Raw genomic sequence first — 15,180 nt, forward strand, 5'->3', positions numbered from 1 at the left:
AAATAAATGCTTACACAGAAATATACATTACATATGGCGGGAAAATGAAGAATATGCAAGCAGCATAGAGGTCTCCTTATTGAGGCTTTCTCAGCTACAGATAGGAAGTGCTTTGTTGACATTGGTAACTGTGTCTCAGACCAAATGGCCATGACCTGTGGGGCTCCCCAGAGGTCAATCCTGGGACCCCATTGTTCAATCTGTACATGCGTCAATCTGTACATGCTAATGATAGCATGCTAACAATGCTAGCATGCTAACACCAAACACGAAAATGCTAAGTGTCTATGTAAGTTTACAGCTGTGAAAATGGTTAAAATGCTAACATGCTACTGTCATTTCAGAGGTATGTAAACAACACGCTGCCGCGCTGTGTTCTACCTCTGTGTGGTGCTGCTCGTTTGTTTTTCACTGACATATGTTGGTATCTGCTGGATCAATGGTTTGGTTTGGTTTGGTTTGGTTTGGTTTAGTTAATTTGAACATGAAGGTTACAATGGAATACATTTCATGAATCATTTTTTCACAGTTCCACATGTCCAAAAGGAGTAGGAAGAAGCAAATCTTATTTAATCCTACCCCCCATCCATTCTACATCTAGTACAACAAAAAAAACCCGAACCTGACCGAACAATCATTGTAATGATCAAGGCTCTTCTGCCTTGTGTTTAGCAAACATCAACTGCTTGTATTGTTTTTTGAATTTGCTCATCTCGGTACATTGTTTGAGTTCCTTACTCAATCCGTTCCATAGTTTAATTCCGCACACGGAAATGCTGTGGGTTTTCAGCGTTGTTCTCGAGTATAAATGTTTTAAGTTGAATTTCCCTCTAAGATCATATTTCTCCTCTCTGATTGAACAATACTGTATGAGGTTTTTGGGTAAGTTTTGGGTAAGTTATTGTTAACGTTATGTGTTTCCAATCAAACCAATTTTAAGCTGGGAATCCATTCTGCAGAATTCTCAGTTATTTATTTATGAAGTGGGGCATTTGTGGGGTAATGACTGGCTTTTTCAACAGAACAGCGCAGCAGTTCACAATGCTTGCCTGACAAAGGACTTCTTCCAGAGGAATAACCTCACTCTTTTGGACCATCCTGCGTGTTCACCTGATCTAAATCCAGTTGAGAAGTTTTGGGGGCGGATGGCAAGGGAAGTATACAAAAATGGACATCAGAGAGTGGATTCCCTCCATCGGCCATCTTCCCCACCTGTAGCAACATCCCCATAGCCTCCTGGAAACACTGGCATCAAGCACGCCCAAACCAATTTTTGAAGTGATTAACAAGAATGAGTTTAGCTACTCATTACTGAGTCCTTTTTTGAAAATGTTATTTCTATTTTAGGGGTGAGTTCAGGTTTTTTTTAGCTATGGTTTTAAACGTTTGATCAGCTGATGAACAGCCTATTTCAAATTTATGGATGTCACTCAATTTTTTTTTTGTCTCACTACCATTTCTTCTTTTTGCATTTTGAAACTCTACTTAAAAAACTCCTTAGGACCTAACAGTGCAAGATGTAAATTCTGGCAATTTTTCAACTTAAGTGTACCGGTAAGCTTTCAAATGGTGCTAAGTTTGTCACATTAGTGTTTTGTTTTATGCAATTCTTCATGACACTACTTTCTGATCGATCTCTTGCTTTTCACGTTTAAGTGCTTTTGGTTTGAATGGTTGTTTCTTTTTCCAAAAATTGGTTTGGTTGAGCTTTTAGCTTACATTCCTTAGATGGATGGAGGTGAAGCATGTGTCAAGTTCTCGACGTTTTGAAAGATGCGTGTAAGTAGCATCATTGACTATCACTGCTGTCATTTGGTGTTTGCATTTCACAACATATGATCAAATTAATCCATTTTGACCTACAACATGTGTATATTGACACAAGTGGAGTAACAGTTACCATGGCAACACAACTGCAACCAGGCTGCCCCCTAGCATTGCTGCAAATGCAAGGTACTTTGTTCCTGCCACGGCGCTGCATGTTGGCCTTACAGACAACCTCACCATCATTGCTGTGACCTTCATCCACCAACATGCAGCCCCTTTGCATTGCCATAAATGAAGAGTGGGTGACAATCAATAAACTGAAAACTTGCAGAGCTGAAAACCTAACATGAGACTTGAACATAAATGTTAAATATTCATCGACATGAAAGATGGATTCAAACGGGTTTTGTGTGCAATTTTGCTGTGCATACTTTTGAACGCTTGCTCAATGCAGAAGAGTGTTCATAGTATCTCCTTCAAAGTGCGTTGTAACACTTGGTCGATATTAATACCCTGTAAGCAACTCAAGTGTGAGACACAATAGTGTAATTCAACAATACGGAAAATGAGCACTGGCACGGGTACTAAGTTGTTGAATCAGTGAAAAACACAATATTAAGAATGTGTCTTTAGAATTAGATGCCAACATGGTGTCAGAAAAGTTCCAGGACTGTTCATGTTGCTCACATTCTTCCATGTGAGGGGCATCACATTCTGCAAGTTCTTGCCACAGGGCCAGACGATTAGCCAGTATGTCTACAAAGGGATCTTGCAGCGCACAAGAAGAGGTGAGAGTTGCAGCAAGACAACTTGTGGATGCTCACAATGAGTATCCAACAGTTCTTGGCCGAGAAGAACATCACCATGCTGGAGCAACCTCCCTACTCACCCAACCTGACTGTATGATTTGTTTCCTCTTTCCCAAGCTCAAGATGGTCATCAAGGGGACCCGCGGAAGACATCAAAACGGTCTTGATGACAAAGCCACAAAGTATCCCAAAAGAATCCTTCCAGGAGTGCATGAAGGCATAGAAACCGAAATAGAGCGAAATAGAGAACGTGAGCTGGGGTCGAGCCAAGCAAGCGGAGAGTCACTGTCTGTATTGTGTCTGTGTGCTAAAGAGTGAGAGGCATGGCTCCTCTCTCTGGCGGTAGCGAGTCTGTCTAGGGAGGGGCGGTCGTGTGTGTGACTGGCCATTCACAGACCGTGAAGCGTGAATACATAAGTCGTTACCCAGTGAGGATTTTCCGTCATCACGATTATAGATAATGAAGAGTTGTACTTGTTTCATGCTTGTACTCGGCAAACATGCATTACTCGTCTAAAACGAGTCATCCCTAGTTGGTATGTTCTCTATAAGAGACATTATGGATTATCCTAACTGGCCTTTTTTGAAGCACAGTTAGAGAGTGAAGTGTACTTTTATAGTTATTTCCCCATATCTCCACACAATAAGTTAGATATGGTAAAGCCAGAGAACATCTTGGCACTTTTCTTACACACCTCGTACATTAGAGGTGTAAACGGTGCGTCAAAACCACAGCTGTGTTTGTTTACCAAGTAGACGCGTGTTGCCATAAACACGTCCTAATTGTCACTTTAGGTGTACCGTGTGGGAAATCGGTATGCCTTTAAAGGCTCCATATCAAAAACTCAGATTGTAAATACATGTATCGTTACACCTTGAACATACGGATATATTAAATATTTAAATTCATTAAATACACACCCGATCAAAATTTTCAGATCGGTTGAAAACATTGCAAGAATTTGCATTTTGTTGCTTCTTAAGGAGGTTCTAAGTAGAGCTTCAAAATGCTACAAGAAGAAAGGGGAGTGAGACAACAAAAACAAATTGAGTAAGCAATTTATTGAAAACAACCATTAAACTGAAACAGGCTCCGAGATAGCAAGGTGACATTGAAACAACGTGAAATCTATGTTGAACTTTCAACATTGGATCACTGAATTAACGTCGGACTTCGCTGTTGATTTAGCATCAGTTTGCACCCGCTGCTAACATTAGTTTCATAAACATAGATCAATACAATTTCAGCTGTATTTCAAGTCATGTGAACATTGAAACAACATTTGAATTTCAATGCAACTAAAAATCAATGTGGTTTCAGTATTTTAATGATAATACCAGAAAAGATAGGCCTTATTTAATGCTTCATTCATGAATGAATGAATTTAATGCTGTTCAATACTGGCATTTCATAACAATCCTACTTTATCTAAAGTCAGGACGTCATAGGCTTAAAAGACATATTTTATCTTGTGTCGTAGCAGACACACACTTTTAGAACAGGAATCAAGCAGGTTTTATTTCATTTCATTCAAACACTTCCTGTTTGTTCTGGTGCATAGCGCAGCCACTTTTTCACTGCTTGAGCAAAAGCATCATCATTCATAACAGCGCCAAGCTGTTGGGTCAGGGCATCTGAAACAAAAGCACAAAACACACCAAGTAAAAACCTAAAAACCTACTCTAATATACTTTGAACAACTTTTGTGTGTGTCAAGTACCGTACTTCTCTCAGTCTTGGTCACAGCTGAGACACCTTCTTGTCCATCATGAGTCAGTGCTAAAGTAAAAAAAAAAAATAAAGTTCATGTTCAACTTCCCGGTGATTAAATTGTATTCCACTGGAAATGGAAAGCCTCTGTGCCTTGAACTGGGTCGGGAGATGTTTAAGACCTTTGCGATCCCGAGTGACTGGCTGGGGTTTGAAGAGACTGATTGGTGTCGATTCATCTGAAAAGTGGATATGAGTGTTCAGTTCATTTATGGTGGGCTTCTTACACATGGTATTTGCTAAAGATGTACCTATGCTGTTACATTAGACAATGACAAAAAACGGACATGAAGGTGGTGGAGACACAGAAATCTGCTGACCTGCAAAAGGCACACAAACACAGCAGATCAGTCACATGACATGCACCAGGCTGTTCATCATGAATGTTAGCCCCAAGCTCCAATGCCCTTACATGCAGAACTTACCAACAGGGCTTCCAGGCATACGCACAGTCCTGCGCAGCTTTCTTTCTTTTTTCTTTCAGGATTCATCTGGAAAGAAAGCGCATACAATGTGTACTGATTGGAAAAAGAATACTGAATAGTGTAACTAATGTAGTCGGTACTGGAGAGGTCTCACCATCACTACAGGAGTCTGAACGGAACCTCTGCCAGGACGTAGTCATCCTCTGTCTCAATACTTGAGGAGTCCGTCAGCGGCAGACATTTCTGATCTGCTTTGGTGGAATCTATGTAATGAAAACATATTTTTCAGCAGTAGCAGAAAAAGCAGGACTTATATATATACAGATATATACAGGCCAATATATATATATGCACTTATATACAGAGAAAACTTGCTACTGTAAATACATTCTATATAGTGCATAGCAGCATTAGCTCACCTGTTGTGTAGCAGATTTTCTTTCTGGCTGGCGGCACTTGAAACATCACACATTAAGTGCAGCTGATGATCCCTGTTTAAAAAAACAGAACCATTTCAGATCATTTCTTACAACGTGGTGAAAACACATATAGTGTCAACACAAAAAAACACATACTTCAGAAGTGGCGTTAGGCAACCCGGCCAATGAGCATATTAGATGCTTAATTCAAACTAGAACAAGAACATTCGTGAAAGTCAGTTGCTCTCGCTGACTGTACTATCAGGTTATCATGTGCTAAAAAAACTAGTAGTCCAGTTGAACACATGTACAAACACGTACCTTCATGTACAACGCCATGCGCATCCATTCGACCAGCTCCGCTTCTTTTTTCCTTCTTCTTCTTGCGATGGCAGTTGACACGGTGTGTTACCGCCACCATTAGCGTGTAACAGGATTTGCAGCTGCTAAATTTCCCACCCTGGTTATGAGGTGCAGGTGCGCTGGTCTACCACCAGATGCTCAACATGTCAAGTTCCATCAGTTTGGCAAAGTTGATTCAGCATCTGTTTTGCATTGACATTTCAATGTCAACCATTCTGATGGGAAATCAACACCGACCAACATTGTTTCAAAGTTACCTTGCTATCTGGGCTGTTCGACGGGGCCAAAGGTTTAAGACATAGCTAAAAAACAACGATACCCCCCTAAAATAGAAATACATTTTCAAAAAAGAACTTAACTAGTGAGTAACTGCGGCAGTCTTGTTAATCGCCTCATAAATTGGTTTGGCCAGTGTTTCCAGGAGGCTGGTGGGAATGTTGCCCTAGGTGGTGAAGGTGGCTTCACGAAGGGCATCCACTGTCTGCAGCTGAAACTTCCCTTGGCATCCATCCCCAAATGTTCACAACTGGATATAAATAAGGGGAACACGCAGGATGGTTCCTCTGGAATACGTCCTTTGTCAAGCAGGCATTGTGAACTGCCTAATCATTGTGAAAAGCCTAATCATTACCACACAGACGAGGGCCTTCAGTCATGAGGAATCTCCACATAGCCATCTGCCGTTTGACGCCCCTGCACAACCTGAAGCTCCCCAGATCATGATGGCACTCCCTCCACTGTGCCGTGTGGAAAACATCTCAGGTGGGATCTCCATGTCACGGCAGTCACGTTGGGAGCCATCAGGACCCTTAAGGTTACATTTTTCTCATCAGAGAACATTTTCTTCCACTTTTCAATGCCGCTTGTCAATGGAAAATTTTCTGCTGGCTTCAAAATAGACAAGAGACAAGACAAGTTCTTTGAGAGTAATAAGAGGAATAATTTAATAAAAACTTGCATGCAAGGAGACAACCTGCATAAATACAACCTGAACAGACGGCTTCTAGAGAAAATGTTTAACTTCTACAGGAAGAGATGTTGCTATATGTGCATATGCGAGGGGAAGGGGTAATCTGAGAAGCTAAAGCTATCTTAAAATGCTCAGATGTCCATGTGAAGGACATGTTCTGAAGACACAAGGCCTTGAGGCTTGAGGAAATAATCATAGCAAGTCTGTATGGCATTAATTTGTATCATAGCAGAAATACATACTGTATGTGTGCTCATGCATAGTTATAACTATTAGTACAATCAAATGAAACAGTGGACACAAAACATTTTATAAGTGCGAAGACAACAAGAACAACATTTTCCTGCTCTCGTGCAAATTCCAAACGGCAATTTCGTGGCCTTGAAGGAGACGAGGCCTTTGAAGACGTTCTTTGTTCTTAACGCCCTTCTCTCGGCGATGCCGTCTGATGGTTATTGGACTGCAGTCGCCACGAGGGTCATCTTGTGTCTTGACGGACAGCCAAACGGATTCAAATATTTTTGGGGGTGTACCACTTGACTTGTTTGTTCCACCCTCAGCGTCTTTTAAGATCGCTGCGTCCAACCTCAGCAGGCAATGGCGCGCTGCGAGAGGCCTTGCTTATGCAGGTCAGCAATCTCACTGCGTTCAAAGAGAGAAAGCCGTTTTTGCCTTTGCCATTAAGAGATCATGAGAGTGTGGAAAACCTGACAGAAAAAGACATTGAATCCACATTTTTGCCAAGATTTTGGATTTGAGAGGCTGTGGTTTTAAGCTTTCTCAAAATATTTTCTTTTGTCAAACTCACATGTCTCATTTTTCCTTTTTGAAGCTCCACTTAGAACCTCCTTAAGATCCAACAGTGCAAAATGTAAATTCTTGCAATTTTTCAATGTCCAGAACCTGCCACGATTGCATTGTTCAACATGACCAAAACAAGACTCAGCAGCAAAATGATGTTCAAACCATGTCACTCCATGTCACTCCATGTCACTCCATGTCTCTACCACTGTCACTCACACACATCAAACCAAACTACGGTCACCTTTTCTCCGGAAAACAGGCTCAAGGCTTACACTGACGGGGAGTCAGCACAAATGTTTGTGTGAACACGCACACGTGTGACTGTGATGTGATCACTCCTTTACAATTACATTAGGGGTACACGTGGTGTGCGTGCGTTTGTGTGTGTGTGTGTGTGTGTGTGTGTGTGTGTTTGCTGGGGACTTTGTGGGGGATTGCGCTGATCAGACGTGCACACACGCATGCGTGCACTGTAGCCAACTGTATTGCAATAGCTCCTAAAACTTCCATAATAGAAAGCAACCGAAAGACTCCAAAAGAGACAGCAAATGATAAATTGTAAACGCGACAAAAAAATTGTAAACGTAGAAGTCACAGTTTCACTGTCCTATAATTCTAGAAAATGTAAAATAGAAGAAAATGGAAGATTGAAAATAGAAAAAAATTCAAGCCATAACAGTCATTTTTAAACCATATAATAGAACACAGTGGAAGTGGAACGTTTGTACTAAAATAAATAACAAAAAACTCGAAATAAAATGCAGTTCTCAATGTGGTCCACTGAGGCTAATTCTGCAGCTTGTTACAAGACAATAAATACTTACAATAAATAAGGCAAAATGCAAATAAATGCAATCATAAATAATAACCACTTAGCGATAGATAGATAGATACTTAATTGATCTCCAAGAGAATTTTACATCCTTGGCTCCTGTTTTGTTCTCACATCTCCACATTTGGTGACGCTCGACGTGAGCAATATGCCGACCGACAACGGCGACAACAGGGTGGCCGTACCAGCGCCACTCAATGCTAACGAGGCAGCTGAAAACGGTGCAATCTATACCCAACTTCTGGCAACACAGCCCACGCCTGTGGTTTCAGCACATCAAAGCCCAGTTCCCACTGCGAGGAATAACACAGGACGTGACAAAGTATTTCCACATAGTGGACCACCACTTTCTCTCATACCACAGGAACTGTATGACGGACAATCTCAGTGGTTTTGAAACCGGGACTTTTTCATACAGTGGTATACGTTAAAACCGGTACCCGGCACATGCTTACAGTATCCGCTACAATGGATTTTCCACCTTCACGTACTTGTGGACAGTGGAGTCAAAGAACAAAGAACATCATCAGCATCTTCTCTTGTCCAATGTGGTTATCAGCTTGGAATTTGCCCAAACAAAAGCTAATCTTCTCAATATTGTAGGGAAATGAGTGACATGACATAATAAATTATTTGGATATATAAACAAGGAAAAAAAGCACATCTGCTTTGAATGTGAAGCCTACCTCATGTTTTCTGCTCATCTCTTGGCTGTTCTCAATAACTCTTCCCCATAATAACCAAATGAATCTGAATGAAACCCATCCGTACCGATCCACAAACAGCATAAGTGCTCTTCCCTTCATTTTCTTTCCTGCTTACACGTTGCTGTCCCACATAATCTGACCTGAGTTTCAAGGAGTTCACAAGTGCAATCTACTTAATCTCTTTCTCTTTCCCATCATCTCCTAACTTTCCCTCACTCTCACCTAATCCTGCCTCCCCCCTACAAGATTAAAATAGAGGGAGGGAAGGGAAAAGTGACAGTTGGAGAGAGGATATTGTTTGGGAAAGAAAAAAATGGGTGTGGCTTTTTTGCTAAACTTATTGCATGGATAACCAGCTTCAACTTGTGAAGACAAGAGGGGTTACAGTATGTCCCTGATTTTCCCAGGGGTTACCATCCGGGATCACCGTCGAATGGCGAGTAATTGAGACACCTGTAAAAATGTCTATTTTTAACACACGACTGGATTCACATTTTTTTTTTATTTTGCAATTTTGCACTTTTTTTTAACAACGTCGGAAGGCGTATTGTGTTCTTCGTCCTTGTGGTGTATTAAAGTGATCTATCGGTGCTCTGTTGCTTGGGTCTGTTATTGTATTTGCTACTGCTACTAGTAGAGGGTGTTGTACATGAAGACATGTCCAGACGTGTCCACTTCATCTCAGTATATACAGTATATAGAGCCACAACAGTTCTAACTAGCTAAAGGAGAACCCGCCCATTGTGTTCTGCGTTCTGATTGGCTGTAGCACAGTGTCAATCAATCTCCTTGCGCAGGACTGCCTGTTTCCTGTTCATAGCAATCATACATGCTGAATGAAGGCAGAAGTTACGCGGCTGTAATGTGCATGGAATACTGTAAATGAATCTTCGGTTCATGGAGGACGAGGAGGAGGAATATGTTTCAACAAGGATACAAAAACAGTCTAACGGCACCAGGACAAGCAACGATCAGAAGAATGAGTCTCTTGATTTCTTGTGTCCAATCTCGTACGTTGATCATTCAAATTCAAATGAAATTGGAACTTTGAGAATGTTTAAACAAGAGAGAAAATGTTAATGCATGTCTTTAGCATGTATAAAAATTGTACAAAAATACAGATGGCTTCATGGCTTCCGCTTATTGCGGGCTATTTTGGGAGCCTATCCCCCGCGATAAAAATGAGAAATTATGTTATTCACTTTTGCGTCAGCCTATCCCAGTTGACTTGAGGCAAGAGCCTGGGTACACCCTGGACTGGTCGCCAGCCAATCACAGGGCACATATAAACAAAGAACCATTCACACTTATGGACAATTTAGAGTCTCAAATTAGCCTAACAGGCATATTTTTGGAATGTGGGAAAAAGCTGGAAAAAACCCACAAACGGGCAAAACATGCAAATTCCACAGCAAGAAGTCCCAACGGAGATACCAACCAGGATCTCCTGACTGTGCAGTCAATATGCTAAGCACAAAGTCATCTTGCAGCCCACCAAGGAATATACTTAAAAAAATATTTTCATTATCTGGATGTTGTGGGACCGTCTTGGTCTCGTCAACATTGCGTGTTAGTTGGTAACAGTACCTTAGGATTGGCAGTTTCGTCAGTCCCCCTTTTCAAGAAGACCGGAGGGTGTGTTGTGACACAAATGTACAGCGACCCCAGGAAAGTCAGAGAATCCCAGAGTGCCGGACAGAAGACTACATCCGTAAGTCGAACCTCGATTACAAGAGGTCCAATGTGGTTTTCGTTATGGCTAAGAAACACTGGACCAGCTCTACACCCAAAAGGGTGGTGTTCTGGGAGTACAAGGTTCCTATATTCCATTTGGTCCATGTACAACCGGAGCAGGAGGCTGGTTTGCATTGCCAGCAGGAAGTCGAGCCTGTTCACGTCTGTAAACTTTAGCGTTTACTGAAGCTTCTGGGATGAAACACAGCACCATCTGAGGCCATGGTTCTCAGACGGATTTCACCCTCCTGTTTGGGAGCGAGGTCTTGTCTCAGGTGGAAGAGTTCAAGTATCTCGAAGGCTTGTTCACAAATGAGGGACGGGAGATAGACAATGCGGTAATGCAGTGGGACCCGAATAGTCGGAAAAAAACTGTATGGATGGATGGACTTTCATCATTTCCTACTGGTTCCATTTGTGTTTGCTCTGGAGATTCTGGTGCTGGGCGGAGCAACGAAACACACCTGAAGTCGCTTCTCAGTTCAAAAGCACATCAATTTTGACAGTACTGTAAACGGACACATGATACATGAATTGCACCATTCATTGTCCACGCTTCTTATCCTGTTCTGAAAGGAAGCTGGAGTTACAGCTTCCAGCTAGATTCATGCCAAGGTAAATTTATTTTTTGGGGAAGAATTTGGGCAAGATGGAGAGAAGCTGTGTCGTCAGTGGGACAGCATGCAAAACGTTCTTGGTTAAGCAGTAGAAGGATGGATGGACATTTGGGCACTGGCCTTATGAATGGCCTCTTTCATAAAGCTGGGACTGCACAATCTAAGTCCCTTGAGCGTATTGTTAAATAGGACATCATGCTGATGACAACGCCTGCACAGCATATGAGCAAAAAAGATGGTACTCCATCTGGGCCTTTGGTCTCATTGGTTCTGCTGTGGTCAAAAGTTTACATTCAATCATTCCATACAATCATTAAAATTAAAATGTATTTTGATTAATTCATGTACTTAATTGGAACCCTCCCTTTTCCAGGATAGAATGATTACACGCCCCTTAGTGGCCTATTGGTTAGCATGTTGGCTGCACTGTCAGGAGACATTAAAAGCAAGAATTGTGTGCACAACTTAGATTTTTAACATTTTTTATATTAAATAAAATTATATTTTTCATATTCTAATTTAAAACACACGGTGACATCGCCAAGAAAGCATGTGACTTAAAGATGCCGGGGAAAATGTGAGGCACTAGAGCGGCAACTGCAAAATATACATCTGGCTAAATGGAGGACCAGAAGACGTTGCCGTCAAAGACGTCAAGGAAATGGACAAATATTAAAACTGATCTTGACTGTAAGGGATATAAAACACACACCACACAAAGAGTTCTCTGGAGTTCAATACCTTGCAGGTCCTTCGCAAATGGAGGAATGAAGCGATAGGAGTGATGCCTGCTGTTGCGTGGCTTCACACGGGACACAGCGGGACCAAATCTGCTTCCACGACTGCTTCACGGATGCGGGAATTGGTGGCATACTATTGTTACTGTGCACTAGATGTAAACAGTACTTCACACGGTGTGAATAATTTGTGACTTTCTCTTGGAGATTAATAAAAGTATCCATCCATCCATCCATCCATCTTGTGCGGGGGCGTGGTCAGTTCGTCACAAATTGCATGCCAAGTGCGGAATTTATGCGTAAACAGGACACAAAAAGCGCACAAACCTGTCTTCACACTTTTCAGCCATAAAATAAATAAATAACTGACACGCACGGAAACAATTAATTCACTTGATATTACACCATATGGGAGAAATTGTTCTGAAGCTGAAACAGCTTAGTTGTGTAACAGATTGCGTTTCCCTTCGGAAGTTCCACTTTTTCTAAACTTACATTTTTCAGGAGGGTTATGTCACCCACGTAACCCTCCACATGATGCTCCAGGCAGATCTCAATGTAAAGCCTCACTCCTAAAATGTAAATGTGAGCAGTCAGGTGACTGGTGAGCATTGAGCATGCAAATAGAATCTCATCCTGATTTGAGTCCAGCTGGTGAAAATGCCAGATGTCCATGTGGATTAAGGGAGGTTAATTCCTTCCATGAAAATAGCACAAATGGCATCCGAATCAGTGAGATAATACCTTGATCTCTCCACAGTGGCTGGTACTTCTTTAATTGTGTTATTTATTATGCCGATTATTGGCGTGCTGTGGACAAGAAATCACATAACGATGACCTTTCTGCAGTAAATGTACTTATTGTCGCTGTAAAAAGCTAATGTTCTGTCTATCCAAAAAGAAAAAGGAACATACTAAATTTTAAGATTTTTTTTTCCCCTTTGGACAGCAATGTTACTGACATTCTTGTCTCTTTTTTCTTCAGCACTTTCTGTGGACTATCTGACCACATCCTCACATCCTCAGACAGCTTGTTAACAAAAGTTGCTTCGAATTCATTGGCTTGAAATCAATTTGAAACTTCACAACTGTTGGGGAAACCATGAAAAAAATCCTTGATAAAATACACAGTTTCATACTGGTTCATATTTGAGGCATATCTACAGTATATTATTAGATTTAGCGTAACTTCTGAGAGATTCAGAAGAATAATCGGTACACCGTTGTACACAACCAGAAAACGTACCAGGAAATCTGATCGAAAATTACAAATACACACATCAGTACTCCCCTAATAAACACTCAGGGAAAAACATTCTTGTACCCAAATCATGAACATACCACATCCGGGGAGTAGGTCTACTTTTCAACTAAGAAACGGAAAAGGCAACAAGAAGTTGGAACTAGTATGATGCATCGTCACAACCAGGATTTAATCCAGACACTCAAAGACAACAAGAGTTCAAGTGTATTCATAACTGAAGAAGCAGATGGGGATGAGAATATACCTTCTATGAACAACCGCAGGATGATAAATCGCATCCTCGATCATCGAGTCATGGGGGACTTCAATGCACAGCTACTGTAAACCTCACAAAGGCAGTCTCCTTGTTTGCTGCCCAAGGCAAAGTAAAGCCACCTTGACCCTTGCACACATTGTGCCTCCCGCAATTCACCGTGGCAATGCGTGCCATTTTAGTTTGTACGCCTGAATGCATGAAGACTAGTTTTGCGCGCTGTTTGCGTCCTGTCAATTCGTAACTGAAAATGGCGCTCATTGGCGCGAAATGCTATGCTACCACACGACGTATTCATACTTACTTCAAGTACTGTTTACGTCTAGTGTACGACATAGCATGCACAACGTGCGTTGTTCCCGCATGGGTATGCATTGTCGCCACCACTTCCCGCATCCATGAAGCAGCCGTGGCATTATTTGGTCCTATAGCAGGCTTCACGCCTAGCTTTAATAAACCCACTACTCAGGGTCCCTACGGATTTGACATTTTCAAAATTCCATACTTTTCGCTTCACTCTATCACGGTTTTTACAAAATAAATTAATTCATTAGTCATGTTGTTTCATGGTTGAGCATGACCTACAGTATGGGTAAAAAAAAGGATGCTTATTTGTATGTATTCTTGTCCTAAATTAAGCATTTTCTAACTAAAATACAAATACAAGGCATTAAGAAGCGCCAAAAATGATGGCGAGGCTTTTATTGCGAGTTTGAATTATCTCACAACAGGCACAATAATAACATAATAATCAAAATAATAACAGGCTACTGTTGCGGTCAGCTGAAATTCTGAACTCTGAACCCCCGGCGTCACGACACATTTATTGAAACACACAGAAGAACAAGTCTTATTTATCTCTTAAATGGCTTATTTACTCTTATTATATCTAGTATATTGTGTAATATGAGCGTAAAGGTGACTATGGGAGTGTTATTTTATGTCTAGAGGGCTCTAATAATGTCAAAACTCATATTTATAAGGTGGTAAACATGTTTTCTATGCTCTATCAGCAAAAACATTGCTTTTATAAATAAGAAGTCGTACTTCATGGAAATTCACTCATCACGGTTGGGTCTGGACTCAATTAACTGCGATAACGGAGGGATTACTATATTTTGGAATGGAAGATGTTGAACTCCAGAGAAGAAGCTGTCTTTGCAGAAAGGACAGTGTCTATACAGTATTATCTTGCAGCTGCAGTACTATTGTGGAGGGGGACAGGGGAGAAATATGCCTCTCTGTAACTTCCGACTCTCCTCCTGCCTCGGTTTCTTGCCTGGGCTGTTCTTCCAGTCCAGGCAGCGCTGGCCTTGCTCTCCCTCTTGTCTTCTTGGGAAATGCCAGGACTACACGCATGCTTTTATGTACTGCAGAGTGCGTGAAATCAATGCATGTAGGGTGGGAAAGGGACACGCTTTGATACGCACCGCTTGCATTGTTTGCAAATAGGTTGACCGACATTCACGACCAGTTTAAAAAAGTGCATGAAGATTATGCGTGCCAACAATTTTAAACATTTCAACATTTTCTTTGTGCACTGGAACGCAGTCCTGCTGTCTGCACATACTTCACACCAGTTTATGACAAATTTACCCATTGGCACGCAAAATTGCGTACCATTGCGGGGACAAAAACTGTGCAAGTGCCAAGGTGGCTTAAGTCATATTATCATCATCAGGGCCAAAACTTGTGTAACTTGAGTGAG

The 15,180-nt window shown here is 41.4% G+C and overlaps 1 protein-coding gene across 5 annotated transcripts in view; it reads right to left on the reverse strand.

The window, feature by feature from the left end:
- Positions 1-15,180, reverse strand: part of tenm3 (teneurin transmembrane protein 3) — a 247,966-nt gene that overhangs the window by 204,977 nt on the left and 27,809 nt on the right. Inside the window, exon 1 of one of the 5 annotated variants that reach the window (XM_054779771.1) lies at positions 8,847-9,307. The exons of the other annotated variants lie outside the window; for them this stretch is intronic. The gene's annotated coding sequence lies outside the window, so the exon portion shown is untranslated. Of the gene's footprint in view, positions 1-8,846; positions 9,308-15,180 lie in introns of those variants that run through there. 5 annotated transcript variants of the gene reach the window in all.

This window comes from Dunckerocampus dactyliophorus, chromosome 6 (genome assembly GCF_027744805.1).
Source record: "Dunckerocampus dactyliophorus isolate RoL2022-P2 chromosome 6, RoL_Ddac_1.1, whole genome shotgun sequence".
Classification (NCBI taxonomy): Eukaryota; Metazoa; Chordata; class Actinopteri; order Syngnathiformes; family Syngnathidae; genus Dunckerocampus; species Dunckerocampus dactyliophorus.